General features: G+C 48.2%; 1 long non-coding RNA gene across 1 annotated transcript; it reads left to right on the forward strand.

Annotated features, from left to right (window-relative positions):
• The first annotated feature begins 3,617 nt into the window (after positions 1-3,617).
• On the forward strand, positions 3,618-17,320 carry LOC141941926 (uncharacterized). Its single transcript, XR_012628470.1, has 3 exons — positions 3,618-3,702; positions 4,095-4,223; positions 16,994-17,320. It is a non-coding gene; the product is annotated as an uncharacterized LOC141941926 (long non-coding RNA).
• The last annotated feature ends 301 nt before the right edge of the window (positions 17,321-17,621 follow it).

The raw sequence follows: 17,621 nt of genomic DNA on the forward strand, positions 1-17,621 counted from the left end.
TAATTAAAAACAGCATATAAATCAATCTCAAAGAGTTAAATCAGAGCTGGAGGGATGGATTAGATTTTGTTATGTTATTTGTGTAGCTATTCACGCTACTCAAAATGGGAGTATGGCATCAACTCAACTGAAGGCTTTATTCACTACCAGTACTGAATGTAATAACTGAGCTCCCATGTCATTCAGCTTACCCTAACCACCACATTCCTGGGAGAAAAAGCTTGCACTGGATCAAAACCAAAGTGGGTGCACTGCAGTAAATGTTAATATTTAATCACCTGGAGTTTTCCAGCCCTCCAGCACACGCAATGGCAGAAACGAGAGCCTGGGAGCAGGTCCTCCATTCACAGTGTGCACACATTGCCCTGCTGATACCAAGGACGAAACTTTAAACTTATCAAAGTCCCTTTGATAAGATGAACTGAGTCAACCTAGGAGCTGTTATCCTCAAAAAAGCATTAAAAAAAGCAGGTTTTGCTTTTTCTGCAATAGCCCCACTTGATATCAAGCTGGACTCGAAGACAAATCAGGGATATTCCTCATTACAAAGAGAAGAAGACCTACTCATCCTAGCTACCTAACGTATTTCTAAAGCAATATTTAAGCTGCTTTGTATTTATGTCATCTGACCTTTCACTCTGCAGGGCTGCCAAGGGATGGGCAGACGCGGTCATCCGTGGCCATCTGGGAAAAGCTGACCAGCCGGGGCTGAGCTGGCCTTGGTTTCCAGTGCTGGCATTCTCCCAGTCATCGTCAGCTCTCACCTTCAGAGGAGAAGTGCCATCGAGTCACGGGTCTTGTCTGCTGGCACCCTGGCCAAAAGTCTGCTGGCACCCTGGCCTGACTTCTGAGGATTTAGAGAAGGGCGTGACGACAGGTATAAGATGTATTGTTAGAAGGGAGAGGGTATTTTTATAGCTTGTTCCTTTTCCAAGGAAGCTGGGATATATGATGAGATAAAAAAGAGGAGATTTGAGACTCCTGGACAGCTATAAGCTAATGAGGTCTGGGTCATGGTAGGTCGAAGGAGATTACCAAAGTCAGAGTACGATTCAGTGAAAAGGCATGTCTGGAGAAAAGTGGCGATGAAGTCTGTGTTTTAAGCTTACTGTCCAGGGACAAGCCACTCCATGGTGTGGGACACAAGCAGTTGCATCCTGGGTTGCCGCTTTTAGGAGATTTAGGCTGTTTTGCCAGCTCTTGTCAAGAAAATATATGCTGGAGTTTCTTATAGGGCTTTTTCAAGAAGATAGTGAAAGTCACAAAATTATTTTATTGTCTCGTTTTCCCTTGCAAAGCTTCTGTCTTTTCTGCCTTGCCTCTATCAGCACATGAGCATCCTTCAAGGTCTCAGCGTCTAACCTGACACACAGCCACAACTGCTCCCCTTACCCCTTTTGCTCCATTTGAGAGAGTAACATCAGAAAATGGATTCTCTTCCAGCGTTAGCTCTGGAAACCCACGCTGGCAGGGCAGCTTTGCATGCCTGTCTCACCCAGGGAGCCGGCAATTAGCAGGTGTTGCATTAGAGCTGCTTACATGGGCTCAGCCGCACCAGCTCAGCCCTATTTTTAGCCAGGGCTGAGTTCGCAGCCAGGGCTGCGGGGTGGTGAAAAGTGATGGGCATGCTACAGGACATCAACCCCTCAGGTTTCTTACAAATCTTTGCAGTGCCTCAGAAGTCATCGACTTCCTTAAACACAAGCAAATGCAGCCTTAGGACCTCGAATTATTGCCCTTGGCTCTCCTGCAAAACCACCATGCTTTGCCTTAGGTGGTACCAGGAGATCTTTTCTTTGGGTTTGCACCCCAGTGGGTGGAAGGATTGTGCCAAGCCATCTGAGACTCCTGCACTCAGCCCTGGTGTCCTCATGCCTGTGTGATAGAAAGGTGGTTGGAGGTGATCACTAGCCCAACTCGGATGGGTGCAAGCAAGGGCAGGCTGGGAGCTGGCAGCATCCAGCGGGATGTTATGTGTGCATCCATCTGGGGCATATCTTATTTTGGGAGAAGTGGCAGGGCTCACTGCCTCATCTCCTGGGAGCTGAGTAAAAGTCACGCCAACAAACAAGGATCTATTTTAATCCCAGCCCTGACAACTGTCCCTCCTCTACGGGGGTTTGAAATGTCACCTTAAAGACAGGGGGCTTGGTACATGCTGTACAGTTTAATGAAAAAAGTCACGTGGAGCCTCATGGATAGAAGTTTGCTGAGTTACACTAGGAAAATTAAACACGCTCCAGCTGGGTTTTGCATCATCACATTTCTCATATTAAAATAATTTTTCATGTGATGGTAGTGGAAGGCCAAATTCTGTCTTTGCATAGCCGAGCACATGTGCTGTCATTGAATTGGGACCCAGGACATCACGGACGGGTTCATTTACCTCTGCGGGAATTGCTGCTCCTCAGTAGCAAAGCACGGTTCTTTAATACAAGTTGGATGTGCCCCTCTGGAGAGCAGATTTTGGTTAGTGTCCCTTGCAGTTTTCTGTGGGTACTTCTAAACATGGACATGCTTAGCCCCTTAATTTCCCATGGAAATGGTGAATCTCTCAGGGGATCTCATTATAGTCTGTATTTACAAGCCAGTCTTTGGAAAAAATATTGCATTTAACAGGAAAAATTCCTGGTAGAATTAGGTAGGAAACATACAATTCAGAGAGGCAATGAAAAGTTTTAAAACTACAGCATTTTAAAACTTAAACTCCTTGGTGTTCAGCTTTTTCCCTTGCGTTATGCCATTTAACGCTTAGATAGCAAATGCTTATGGACAGAATTAATTATAAAGGATTCACTTTTACAGCAGGACACAGGTTCAGTCCAAGTAGTTGTTCATATGAGTAAAGCTGCTTTCTTAAACTCTTGTTCGAAGGATTAGGAAATGAAATCTCTTTAACTGAACAACACTGGCCATCTAATTTTCATTTTTTTTTGTAGCAAGACTTCACAAAAAGTTGACAACAACTGCTGAATATCAAAAGAACAATATATGGTAAGAATTAATGACATATATTTAGCATCTGCTCCCCATAAAGCATTTGGGGAACAGACAACTGGATAAAAAAGGAGGACAGGAACCGCATATAAGAATAGCACTTCTTAAGAACTGATGACAATAGATGCTCTGTCTCCTGTACCAGGAAAATGTACTGGTGTTTTATTGCTGTGTTTATTATTTAACCGCAGGAGGACTCACAGCCACTGAAAATATTCTACTGAGGTCCTAGCATGCTGCCGACTCCAACAAGGATGTATTTTTAAGGGGAAAAAAAGCGCAGAATTGGCTTCTCCTCCCCATCTGAAAGGGGTACAAGAAGACCAACGCCACTGGAGCCGGTGGGACCAGGATGAGGAATGGCTCAATAACCCTCCCCTGTCTCTCTCCACAGCAGTGAGCGATGAAAAGCGCACTCAGCGTGCGGTGCAATCAATGCAGGGATTGTAATGCGACTTTCCCTCCCTTCCTGAGGTCCGTCTGCAGCCTTCCCAGCACAGAGATGCCTTTTCAATAGCCCTTGCTATTTTTGGTGCCTTTTAACCATCTCATCGTGTGACCAGCTTGGCCTCAAAATGCCACAGGGGACACAACCAGGGTCTGTTCCAGCAGAGCAAAATGGGAGTGCCGGATTGACCTGGAAGACACGGAAAGCCATGTGTGAGGAATTACAAGTCGTTACCTTATTACATGCTTGAAAAAAAGGTATGAAGAAGTTCAGCTAGGCAGAGCTCCCCCCAAAACGCATACAGGAAAGATTTAATGGGAGCAATGCACTGCCAAAGTCCTCTCTAGCCAGGACCCCTCCTCCCCAGCCCAGTTTTTCTAACAACAGGGCATTAACTTCTCTTCCCACCAGGCATTACTGCCTTGTCCAGCATTTAGCTCTTAAGCAGCCCATGTCTCTGCAAAGGCTGCACTCCTGTGGGTGCACCCTGAGCTAATTTATATTTACTGTTTATGCTGGAACATTAATTTGCCTAGCAACCATAGATATTTTTTCCATGCTGGTTTACAATTATTTATGTGTGTTCACAGTGGCAGCTCTGCTATATACAGGGTTTATTAGGGCAGCGTTTTTCTTGGTTTTCCTCCAGGCTGGCTCCTCTGCAGCGGCTCAGCCGGTTGCTGGTGCACTAGTGGGAGCAGATGCAAAAGTACAAATGAGCCAGAGAGAAAAATGCCTCTTTTCTCACTCTGCTTCTGCTCCACCCTGGCACTTGCAGGTGAGTATTTTTAAAGTATGTTTCTCTTTCTATGGGAGTCCTGGTCAGGTCTGCCTTTCTCTTTAGGTGCCCCCACCAAAGGCACCAGGGACCTTTTCTGTGTGCAAGATGCCCACTCTGCTCAGCCACCTCTTTGTCCATCGCAGAGTTAGAAGAGGTGCTGGGGAATGGTTTGGGACAGGGCTGGCTGGCTTGGCCAAAACTGTTGGGGCTGTGCTAAGGATTTACCCACAGAGGAGCTCAAGATCCCACAACTGTCCCATGCCATCTATGTGGTATGTGTTAGTACGTGCTGGTGTAAAACCAGACTGTGAGTCCAGGGTAGAGGTTTTGTACCTTTCTCACCTGGGATTCTGGGTCCAAACTGGGCTGATGAAGTGGTTCCTCTTGCAAACCCATTTTCTTGGCAAGGTAGCTGGCAGCCCACATCTCCTCCCCTTGGGAAACATGAAGCTGCTGGAATATTTCTGTAGCTCCTTTTCTTAAGGCTTTTGTTAGAGACAGCTTCACAATTGTCCTGTCCAAGCTGAGAACATGCATTTGAGATGTTTTATTGGCACTGGGGGCCAACTGGCAAAGAGCAGATTGCATCCACACTCATAAACTCTCTTACCCCCAACTGCATCCAAGTTGCCTTGGAGGAAGGTCACCAGCCAAGCTGTGGACTAGGATGTGCTGTAGGGTTGGGATGAAGTTATGGGTGATACATACCCTGTGCTGCTGACGTAATCACAGCAGAACTTCAGGATTTACAACAGTGGCAGATACAGCCCTTATATTTTAAATTCTGTTTCCATGTTTTCTGCTTGCTAACTCACACAATGATAGACATCTCTGGTTTTGGTTTGGTGCAGAGTTTCCAAACCATCTAAACCCTCCTGAGCTTCAGAGGAGCTGGATCAGAAACAAGCAGCTGGGTCCTTATTTTAGAAGAAATCCCAAATCAGGCTCTGAGTACCCCATGTGTGGGAAAAGCATGGATTTGAATTTAGATGGCAACTTTGCAGCTCTGGTATTTCTCTGACCTTGCAGCTGCCATGCAGCCCAGGCTGGTGTAGCTTCTGTCCTCTGTGTGGTGTAATCTAGCCAGCAAAATAACAACAGAGGCTTTTCTGCTCTTCCCAAAAACATTGTGCTTCCCAGAGGACTGTAGTTGTGGCAAACATGGAGACCATAGCCCACAGACCAATGCATGAGGGCTGGCCTTGAAAGCCAAGCACACTGCTGCTCATAAAGTAGAGAAGCAGATCTCCTGAGCTAAGGTCCAGCTTGCTAGAGACAGTCTTCGTAGCAAAGCTACAGCATGTCTGGAAGTGCCTCCTGAGCTGTTCATGGTCCAAAATACTCCTCTTGCATCTGGAACAAGGGACAGGTTCAGGACTTTCCTCCTTCTAGCTGGTCCAGGGGAAACAGAGAGAAGAGTCATTGCAGCTGAGAAGGATGGAGCTACCTGGTGGAAACAGAGAAGAAAAGCAGGGGAAAATCATCACAGCAGATGACAGTGGCTGGAGAAAAAGCAGGTTAAGAGTGGGAAATGTCTGCAGAGAGAAGTCTTAGAAGGAAAAGTGAGGGAAGAATGAGAGAAAGGAGGAAATTGTATGCCACCAAAATGATCACAGGAAGGTCTGCCGATGTGGTTTTTTTATACTGGCTGCAATCAGGATGTGATCCAAGTGTTTCAAGCTCCAGCTGTGCCAGTCCTTTGCCCCACTCTGCCTCTCTGTATCCTGGCGCAGCATCTCTTCTGGATCAGCCATTTAGACAGGTGAGGGCAGCAGGAAGGTTTCAGGACATAAAGAAATCTTTACATCTTTTTATTTGTTTTAATATGAGATCATGAAGCCATGTAAACATGTATTTTTCTTTAAATCGGAAAACTCTTGTACATACATGCATATATTTATTTATGCACAAACATCTCTTCACAATGCAGAAACAGGTTGCTTCTCAGTTCTTTATCTACTTAACCCATAATTTCTCCAAAAAGAGCCATGGCAGCAAGCCAAGCTTTAGTTTTGTTGATGGAGGGATCCATGCTGATACCATCCCCTCCACTAACCCACTAGCTGTGGGACTGCCACTGTGTTATCCCACAGCTTATACCTGTTCACCAGCAAAACATTGTTCCAGCAAAAAAATGTCCCTCCCATTGAAGGAGAAAGGTCTTCCCTAAGATATCTAATCGGCTGATGAACAAAGGTGACTGAAGAGGTTTTCTGCACTCCCCCTTGCCCAAAGCGCTGGTGCTGGGGAAGGGCAGGATGTCTGGGCTGAAGGAGATGGAGTCCCAGTTTCCGCCAGCCAGGGTCGAGGAGTTCTCCCTGATACCACCAGCTGGACATACTGGTTTGGCTGGATTTTCACGTTCTTCTACGTATCACAGGTTACTTCCGAGCAGCAGTGCTCCCTCTGCACATGAGAGGGATGATCTGCCCTGGGAAGTGAGTGGGAGGGAACCTGTACTATTTTGGCTTCTCTTCATAATCTCCCGTGCACACCCCGATGGTGGTACACTGGTACCCAGGACCTTGCGGTGCCTAGCGTGAATAGAGGTGTCGCTCCCGTGAGCTCAAACCTCTCTCCCTCTCTGCCCCACAGGCTTGGGGAGCTGCTGGGGTTGGGTGGAGCATGCTCACCACTAAAACGCTTTTCCTGCGTTATTTTACTCGCAGGGAAACCTAAACCGTTGACTGCACGTATTTGCTGACTCAAAGCCGTGACAGATGATGCTGTAATCCAAATGTCACCGTGGCGGCAACCTTACACTGGGCGACCGGGATCGTGGGTCTCATGACTATTGTCATATTTTTGGAGCTGTGCTTAGCCCAGAGATAAGGCTTCCCTTTGCAGCTTCCTTTCCCTGCCAAGATTATGGCCATGTGTGCACAGCCCTCCGCCCCGGGATGCACCATCAGCAGCTTCTGGGAGGGCCCTGTGGGTGGGGACAGAGCAGCTCTCGGGCTGCTGGGGCTGGCAGGGTCCTCTTTGTTTTGGGGAGGGTGGTTCTTCCTTGACTGGGGCAAGCACTAGCACCTTGTCCCTAAATGGTCACCTCCAAGCCACGAGACCATCGTGCATTCCTGGTGCTTTCAGTTCTAAAGTTGTTCTATGGACAGTGGGCTGATATCTATTGCTTTGAGTTATTTTAAAACAACGTAGGAAGCTCTTTTCCTTTCTCTGTGTCACTAATATGGAAAAGTTGAGCTCTTCTTTTCAGGTTTGTGTCAAGTTTAAAACACGCCTAAAGTTTAGAGAGCGTCCAGCCATGGAAGTGCTGGCAGAATCAACCGGAGAGGAGCTTTACTGACTTGTTAAGGTCTTAAGATACCCCTAGAGGCACCTGCAAATGGACTTGGCAAGATTTTATTCTGCTTTTATTGGATCAATATCAGTCAGCTCTTCAGGTAGTTGCTTGAATATATTTTTTTAAATTTTTATTTGTTGTGAAAGGCCTGACTCTCTGTGACCAGAAAGATGCTTTCATCTCACTTGGGGGCAGATGGGGCCTTTGCGAGTCCCAATCAACATCGGATGCTGGTGGTCTGTAATGTGTGCCAGTCCCTCCAAACTCAGATGGACTCATCCCATTTGCTCTAAGAGCACTTTACATCATCCCAGGGTATTTCAAGGCCAGGTCAGTGTAAAGTGGTTTTGGTATTAAGGAGTATCAGGCCCAGAGATTTTGTAACTCCACTTATTGCAATCCTCATAATCAGCTTGAAGTCTCTAATTAGCTGCAGTAATGACTCAGCCCTGTAGACAAAGGTTGAAGGTGAAGGGTGACATGTAAGAGTTACTCTTTTATCTGTGAAAGGCTGAGATGTATTGTGCCTTTTTTTTAATAGGAGAGCCGAGCAGCTAGGAAATTTACCCTCTCACAGGTTTCATTAATGGCATTAAAAAGCCATTCAATATGTTCAAAAGCCATATCCGCCTCTCTTCTGACCAGATCAGAAATCTCTCTAAATCAGCTTTAAAAGATCCAATTGCTGAGCGGCTGGGCTTTCTGGAGGCCACCTGTGTCATCACCCTTTGGCACCTATAAGGTGAGATCTTGGTTTGCTGAGGATTGTGGTCCTTCCTGGGGAACCATGGTGCCTGGTGCCCAGTTGGTGATCCAGGCTCCCTGCCCAGCTGAATCCAGCTCTAGGCTGGTCCACAGAGAAGTGGCTTGGGAAGGAAAATATGCCCATCCTGGGCAAATTTAATTAAAACCTTACAAAAGAAAGGAAGAAATTCTTGACAAAGGGGACTATGAAACTCGAAGGGAAGGCTGCTTTGCCAGCTCTTGTTGAGTGAATAGCTGCTGGAGTTTCCTGAGTCCCCATAAATGGCTATAATTTGCTTTTCAACAGCCTCTACTAATGGTTTTGCAGAAGTATCTCATTAAAGTTTATGGGAGCTTCCAATCTTCTGGGCCTCTGAAAAAGGCAGAAGTTATTCTGTGCCTTCAGCTGAATTCATGAGTTGATCTCATCAAACTTCTGTCTCCAGGAAAAAGTCCTGTGCTTATTTCCTGACAAGCTGTCGTGTTCCCATCTGTGTGGCTTTGTGTCCCCATCTCCCAGCCATTTGGGTGAAATCTGCTGTCCCACAGGGTTGCAACCAACACATGGTGATGGAGATGCTGGGCAAGACCCAAGAAGCTGATAAAGTACAGCAAAATCCTTGAGGTGTTTGTTGCTTGGGTATTTAGCATTTTAACACCCATTGCAAGGTCTTCTGCTGCTGGGCTCTATGCTGAGCAGGTAAAAAAAGGTCCATAGCAGCAAAGATGTTGCTGTGTTCAGCCCTGCAGTGCAGACTTTGCAGCATCAGTCCTGCAGCACCGTGTAAAACATCCATGGGGGACTGTGTGGGGCTGCAAGGGGCTTATGAGGGCTGCATGCTCTCACTTCCCATAAACAACAGTCTTGGAATGGAATAACAACAGCTTGCTGGAATAACAACAGTCCTTATGGGAGACCTCTAAAAGAGACACCCCGGCCAAACAGGAGCACAGGGGGATGCTCAGCAGCCCTGCGGGCTGCTTTAACCAGCTCTTGCTTTGCCATGCTGGCTTTTGGGACCTCTCTCCCTTGGGGACAAGCTCTCCAAAGAAAGGATCTGGCATGTGGATCCTTGCAGGCTGGGGGATCCCAGCACCCCACTGCATTCCCACGTGGTTGGAGCTGGCAAAGGGTGAGCCACCTTCGAGCAGGGAGCTGGTGGCTGTGATGAGGCAGAGTGGTGGCTCTGCAGCTCGAGGCAGGGTTTGGCCATGCCGTGCCACTGCGGGAGCGGAGCCACCTTTGCCTTGTTGCTGGGACAGAGGGTGAGGAGGACAAGCTGGCACCTGCACCAAGAGGGGCTGAGGTGCCATAAGCCGAGGAGCCAGTGAGATGTGGAGCAGCCCTTGGAGCTCCAGGCTTGGCAAGAATAGCACCAAGCAAAAATGGCACGTCCCCTGGAGAGGTAGCACCTGCCAGTTTTACCTCTTGCCCAGCCATGCAGCTTTGTGGTCTTGATTTTTTCAGCCTATTTTCCCTTTCAATGAAAAAATGACTTTTTAAATTTTTGTCAGTCCCAAACTTCCTCAAGGGTCAGAATGGCAAGCCCTGCCTTAAAGCCCAGTGTGGCAATGCATGGACGAGAGATGCCAAAGGTCAGGCTAGCTTGGTCATACTATGCATATAGCCTGTATAGAGTGCTTTCAGCTGCTGCCTGGCCCAGCACCAGGTCAAATCTGTGTGGCTGACAAAGACAACAGCATCGTCCCCTCACCCTAACACAGGAACGTGGCCCAGCAAGTTCACCATCGCAGTAAATCAACTTGTTGCTTTCCTTATTTGAGGCTTCCAGCTGGCAACCCTGCAAACCCCGCAGTTTTCCCTTCCTAACAAATCAGTTTCCAAGTTTTTTTACTGAAAGCTGCAGAATTTGGCTCCTCTGTGCGATCTGTATTCAGTGAGAGCCTCTCGCTCCTGCCTGCTCCTCGCTACCCTGCGATGCGGCAGTCCTGTTGCAGTCTCTCCACAGCCTGATCTTGGTGGCATGTGAGGTCATTTCCCACAGCTACGGATAAAGCTCGGGGACCCAAAAGGGAGAAACTGCCTGTGTTGTAGAACTAGTCCTTCACCAGTATGGCCAAACTCCTGTAAAAGCCTCTTCACTCAAGCGGAGAACATTTATTGCCCTTGATAAGCTTGTAAGACATTTCTGGCTGTTTCTGGATTTCTCCATTCATGTTTTGCCCCATAGCTTAAGGTAACTAGAGCAAAAAAAAATGAAAGACCTCTTGGACCAGGTGTGGTTGAGGTGGGAAGCCTGGCGTTGAAGCGCCTGCTTTCATATGATCAGGACCCAACTGCAGAGTAGGAAATGCTGTTGGCTTTTAGCAGCTGTTGATGGGGCAAAATACAGCACATCGCATTATATGCTCCCGGTAACAAGCATAGCCCAAGGCAGAGGAGACACCCCAGGTCTCCTGTGCTTCAGTAGCTGTGGCTCTGCTGCCCGGCACGAGGTTGTTCACTCAGGCTGCTCACTGGACCCATCTTGTCCAAAAGTCACACGATTGGAGACCTGGTTTCCTATCCTGCCCTCTATTTCTGAGGTGCTGAGAGATGATCCTTAGGTATCACTCATTGTGCTTCCCTTGACAAGGGGTTGTTTGGGGCAAGGAATACTTCTTCTGGGCTTGTTGTGTGCCTACCCCCAGAAGCAACTTGATCAGGATTGAAAGTTATAGGCCCCTCCGTGAAAGCGTACCTGGGACAGAAAGGTCTGGCTTTATGTTTGTGGTGTTTCATTCTTCACGGATGCAGTCAAAGCACAATTTCACTGCTGGCTAAAAGCTTAGCCAGGACATCAGGATTTGGCCCTTGTTGCTACCCCTGCAAATACAGACTCCGTAAGGACTTCCTCATGGACACCCGCTCCCGAATTTGGGTGACGGAGTTGTGGACGGCTTTAGAGATGCCTCTTGCAATTCTTCCTACAAGCTGCCAGAGGTCTGCTGCGGCCAGATGAGGAAGATCTGCCTGACACAGGCTTCCCCCACCAAGGAGGATGCAGACTGGAACAGAAACCTAATCTGTGCCTGGCTGGGTTTTAGTGCCCCTTACTGACTCGCTACATTAGGCAGCAAATCACTTGGGAGTGCCGCGGAAAACCAAAACATGTGTGCACTGGGACCATCTACTTCTCCAGAAGAAAGCATCACTGTGTGGTAAATGATTAATGGGAAAAATATTGCACCGCTCCCCTCCAAGCCTCCTCCAGCTGTGCTGATGCCCTCCCAGGACATGATGCTGCTTGGCAACCAGGCAGACATCATCCCCTCCCTTGCTGTCCAGCACACAGGGCAGCCCAGACAAGCACAGGAGGGACTCACAAGCCTTGGAGTCACTATTTTGGATCAAGAAATGGAAAATCCTTTCTCTGGGGAGGTGCTGTCCTGTCTTCTCCAGGCATTTTGAGGTGCAGTGATGGCTTGGTCTCACCCAATTTTGCTGGAGACCTCCTGTATGGCTTTGGTTCAGAGAAGGAACCTCTGTGGCGTGAGGCTGCTCACTGGCCCCTCTGCAGTCCTTTTCTCCACCAGTGTTGTGTCCTACGGCCACCGCTTGACCCATTAGGATGGACCACCGTTGCCCCCAGGAAGTCCAGAACCTCACTGAAGGCATGGGTTGTACTTCAGTAAGCATCTGCTTGACAACGGCTAAAACGCAGTAAATGTGATTTATAATCAACAGACAGTTCTATTGTCCCACAGGTTTATCATCCAACATTTAAAAAACAGAACCGCGGAAAAATTTAACCCCTTCCACCCTGAGTTTGGGTGGAAAGGATGGCAGCTGGTGGTGCTCCAAGAGGATTTGTGCTGCCACCAGCAAAGCCTGTGCAACTGTGACATGGCATCCAAACACATCTGAGACTCTGCCTTTGCCACCAAAATGACATAATGGTGGTAATATGCGGTGCTGTGGGCACTAGAAATAAATTGTTTTCTGACATTTTGTTTGGCTTCTCCATGACTATTTAGTACTGTGAAGAAAACATTTTGGCAGGGGTTCCAGCTGAAGTCTTTTGTCCCTCTGTAACTAAGGAAGGGAAGCAAGCATGGCCTTAATTAAAAGGATTTACTAAGGGCTCTTTCTAGGGACAGTCTGTGAAACAGGATTGTTTCAGTAGAGATGGAGCAGGGAAGTCCAGCATGGAGCAGGCTAGAACTAAAAGGATGAAATCCACCTATTTCCATCAGAGAAGGGGTAAAAGAGCAGGGCAGGCTTTGTGGAAAGTCACTGTCCTACCAGAAAAATCTTTGTGAGTGTGTCCCAGGGGCTCCCGGGAGATTGTCTGGCAGTGGATGACTTGGCTAAAAATGCAAGATATGGAAGAGATGCGAAACATGCTCATTTGTAACAATAAATACATGATCTTCTCCTTTCTATTATAGACTCAATATTCAGAGAATGCGCCCAAAGTGAACAGATGTAAAATTAAAACAAAACAAAAGCATTAAATCAACAATAACAACCCTATTACTTGAAATGGGTTAGCAGCTTGCATTTCTTGCCTTCCTCCTACATCGCCTTAGATATAAGCACCTGGAGGGACGTTGGTGGCCCGAAGGGACTACATGTTCTTTGCAGATTTCTCCCAGGGGCAGGATATCCTCATCGAGCCATGGCTCCAGGCTTGAGGCTGTCCTGACTTTCAGTCCAGCAAGAGCCTGCCAAATCTCCGCGAGAACGCCTCATTCCTCCTCTGTGAAATTACTGCAGCATGACCTCACGAAGGCGGTATTTACACCACGTGTTATGTCTATGAGAAGCAGCTGTGCAGAAGCATTCGCCTGTCGGGAAGCCTCATGTTGCCAATGAAGTTTTGGGATGCAGCAGCTTCAGTCGTGCCTTTCCATCAGGTCGATCCTGTGACCCCAGACTGCAGCCTGCTAACAGAAAGCAAACCAGTGGTCCGGGGTTTCTCTGCTGACTCCCCCAAAGGCAGCTGAAAACCTGGAGCTCACCACTGGCCCTTTGGGCTGCTCCATCCCCCAGGTGCTTAGCAGCACCATCATCATGGGATACACTTCCTCCAGTCGAACCACAGAGGTCCAGAAAAGATCAGGTGTCCTGGAGAATTTGTTATATGCTTGAGAAGAGGTGATATTTGGTTCCTTACCCCAGTAGTGGTGTACATAATCCTGCCCATGCCAGGGAAGGAGACTGCTGATCTGTCAGTAAGGTACTAGCTTGGCACAACCATTGCGAGAAAGAAAATGAAAATGGATCTGTTTTATGCATTTCAGGGTGAAAAAGGGTCACTTGGACACACTGGGGTTGGTCCTCTGCTTGGCTTTGCAGCGCTGCAGGACTAGGAGCTGGCTGAAGAGTACTGTTCCCTCTCTGGGACAAACTCTATCGCGCTGCTGCGCATGGGCTTGTGAGCACAGTCTTTGTTTTCCCGCAGAAACTAGGTGCTTGGGTAACCATGCAAAAAAAACCCAAACAAATACCAGTGGTGATTTGGAAAAAAAAGGTCACCTCTCTGGATGGGACATTTGGTGGGAAGCCAGGTGTGCACAGCTAGGGCTGGTGCGGAAGCCCAGGGATGGTCCCCAGTACACTGGAGGGCGGGGCTGCTGCGCAGATTTGGGCCGCTAGACAAACTCACTGTTAAACAATGCGAGTAGCTTGTTCCCGTGTTTTTCTTTTCCTTATTTAACTTGAGGATTACTGTGTGTTAAAAAACTCAGCAGCAGTTAGCAGGAAGCTAAGATTTTTTTTTTTTTTTTTCCCCCTCTTTAAATTTGTGCGGTTAATATGGTATTGCAGATGGAAGAAAGGAGTAGTTGTTTAGTAAGTATATAGCCAGATTAATTTTTTGTGATGGATGGGGATAGGAGATGGATGGTTTTAGCATCCATAAATTTACCATTCTAATTTGTGCTTATATTTCCCTACAACTAAGGATTATCCTTCTCTTTCACCTTAAGCCCCTGGTTCTGTCCGTCTCTGTGAGAATATTGCGTATTCCCCTTCTCATTCAGATTCTAATGTTACCGTAAATGAAACTTACCTTTCAAATAAATACTAAAATTCTGTGCACCTCATGGCTGCTACTGTACTTAGGCACATACCTCCTAACTACTTGAAAGCATTCCCTATTGTCATAATCTGGGATTTTATATTAAAATCTGTCAGTAGTTTCAGTACCTCCTGCATGAACGAGAATAGGAGCTATCCAGAGAGGAGACCAGACAAGTTCAGACCCAAGAAATGGTCCGGCAGGAGCCTTACAAAGCCCAGCAAAGGCAAATGCCATATCAGAGATGGAGACGGAGCCAGGCTCCTCTCAGAGGTTTCACAGGGGAAGGTGAAGAGGTAATGGGTACAAGGTGGAAGATGAGAAATACTGGTTGGACATTAGGAAAAAATGTGTTCTCCATGAGGCTGATCCAAAACTGGAGTTCAGCAAGGCTGTGGGATCTCTGTCCTGGGAGATGCAAACCTCGGCCCTGAGCAGCAACCTGATCTAGATGGGTTGAAGGAGGGACATCCAGTCGACCCAGCTTCAGAGGTCCTTGTTGGTGTCTGTTCTTCTGCAGATCTATGACTCATGGGGAAAAACCCACAGTCTATTGGTGGAGAAACCAGAGAAGTTATAATCACTCCTTTAGTCTTGTTCTTAATGAACATGTTTGGTTTTTTATTGCCAAGTTCACCATGCCCCAGTGCATGTCCTTTCTTTCTTTCCAACATTTAAGATCTAATTACTTGCCAGTCAAACATCTCTTCATGCTCCGCTTGTCCAAGTGGAGCAAGAGAGGACTGGGTAACCCTCTCTCACCCCTTGCCTCCAGCTGCTGGTCAGTCACCAAAATCCTCCCGAGATGTTTCACTGAACCCACAGGAGGAGTCACCAACAGGTCTAGTCCTAGTTCTCTGGGCTAGGACTTTAATCAAAGTTTTTGTGCTGACCTGATTAAGCCAGTGGGCCCAAACAGGGCCCTGGATGGTTCATGCTGTACGTTGTGATGACAGGCTACCAGGGCTGATAAAATCACTCATTATATAGGGGACCCACAAGGCCACTGCAACCCCATGGATGCGGATGTGTTGCCCCATGGGGTGTCATGCCCAGCCTCGGGCTGGGTCAGGCCACCCAGGGCTCCAGGATGAGCGGTGCTTGGTACACAGCTGTGTAATTTTGCATCCTGGATGACCACTGAGGTTTGTGCTCCTTGCTGTACCTCCTGTGCCTCTGGAGCGGGTCTGCTGGCATGAAGGGAGAAGCTACAGCTCTCAAGTGTAGACTCAGGGCAAGGAGGTTGCTGCCTCCTCCGCTCCTCCCCATCCTGATACTTGAAGGGGTCATGACACCCCTGTTTTGCTTCCCTGTTGCATCTCTCTCACTGGCATGGAAATAACAACAGCCTGGACTTGGTGCCTCTTTGACAGAGCCTCCTCACCTTCCTGGCTTCACCTACAACCCCAGAGTAGGACATTTTGATGCTCGCATCCCCAGCCAACCCCAATGGGGCAGCTAGGGACCATCGGAGAGACTCACCATCGAGTGGCTCAGCCCCATGCCTGGCAGACACAAAGCATTACTATCACCCCCAGACCCACGCCAGACCCCTCAGTGCCAGCGTGACGTCCCCATGCCAAGGTCGACCACGCCCCTGGTTGCAGGGGACCTGCCTGATCGTAGGCGCCGACATCGGGAGGTGGGTGAGCCTGGCACGGCACTGCGAGGCTCTCCCCACCTGGGATCTCTGGGTGGGCACACAGATGTCCAACCACAGCCACCTTGTCTGAGCTAGGTCCTGGGTCCAGCCTTGAGCGTGCGGGGGAAAACGGGGAAGGCCGTCACCCCGCTGTGGCTGTAACGAGATGTTTTCCTCCCACCTCTCCAGCACTTGGCTTCCAGCCCCGAAAGGAAGAGCACTGTGCCAAGAATTTCTACGACTGTGTCCAATGGAGCGAGCTGACACCTGATTTGCCCTTAATTACAGCAGTGGGAATAGGCCCAGGGGCAAATGTGAAAGGGTGACAACCGGGTGGTGATAAAGACAAAATTTGTCTGTCGTTTGCCATAAGGGCTCGTCCCAAGGGCTTTATTTCCTATGAAAAATCAGGAGAAAGACTTCCAGAGAAGTCTGCGGACTTCCAGAGAAGTCATGGGACAGGATGCATAGAAACCCTGACTTCCCCGCTGCCATGCCTACACCTCCAGACCAGAAAGGGCTTCGCTATTCCCGCACAGCCCCCTCGCAGCCTTGTGTCGGGACTGACGTGCATACTGTTTGCATGCTGACACGTCACCAGGTGCCAGGTGATGCAAAATTACTGCAAGAAGGGAGTTAAAAATAGACACTGAATTATTCCAGAGCTTTTGACCAGAATATTTGTGGACAAAGTAGCCCCCATGACCTTGTGATCCCTGAGCAGCTCCAGCCATTCCCACACCCCCCAAACCAAGAGACCCTGCCCTTGCTACCTCTGCTGTGTTCCCGGTTTGCTACCTTCCAAAAACACTATTCAGGAGTGCTGCAGCTCTGAGCGGGCTTGCCTGAAACCTCCAGACAGTCCCCGCTGAGGTTGTTAAGAGGGGATTTTTAGGTGTAACAGGGCTTGTTTCTGATCCAGTGGCTTTCAGCTGTTGCCCCAAAGATGTGCTGTGTGTCCTTGTTTTAAACATGTAAAAGAAAGAGAGTGAGGAAGCCATAGAAATTTTTTAAAAATTATTTTATTTTATTTTATTTTATTTGAAATTAAAAGGAAAAGCCTGCACAGCAATCGGCTGAAGCACCTCAAGAGCTCACCGGCGATGCTCAGCCCTGCTTACAGGGTTCTCCCCACCCGCACTCTGCTCACGCAGCCCTCGCTCAACTCCACCTGGTTCAACCTTATGCTGCTGGCCATAGATCATGGATTTTTATACCTTTTTAAATGCTTGGGAAAGGTTTCAGAAGAATGCAGCCACAGGTTTCTGCACCCCATGTTGGAGTCCTGGGGTATCATGGACCGGTGCCCAAGAGGCATATTTTTTAATAATGCAATTTGAAAGCTTTGATCTGTTTGGGGCTATTAAATTTGTTAACGCAATGCTTTACATCCTCCTGGGCTTATTGTTTTAACTCGGCTGCTCGCCAGCCAGCAGAGGCAGGTCGAAGGGGAAACTGGAGTGGGACCGATGGTGCTCGCTGATGAGTCTCTTCTCGTTTATGAAATATTGCAAGTGGGTGTTGGTCACGGGAAACGAGTCTCCAGAGCAACCCGGGAATCTGTCAGGCGGGTGTTTGCGCTCACTGGACAAACTGTGCGGAGCTCAGGCACAGCGTGCCCCGCACACCCCAGGCAAGGAGGCTGAGAGGCAGATTTGTACCCTTTCCCAGACACTCACTGC

This window comes from Strix uralensis, chromosome 3 (genome assembly GCF_047716275.1).
Source record: "Strix uralensis isolate ZFMK-TIS-50842 chromosome 3, bStrUra1, whole genome shotgun sequence".
Taxonomy (NCBI): domain Eukaryota; kingdom Metazoa; phylum Chordata; class Aves; order Strigiformes; family Strigidae; genus Strix; species Strix uralensis.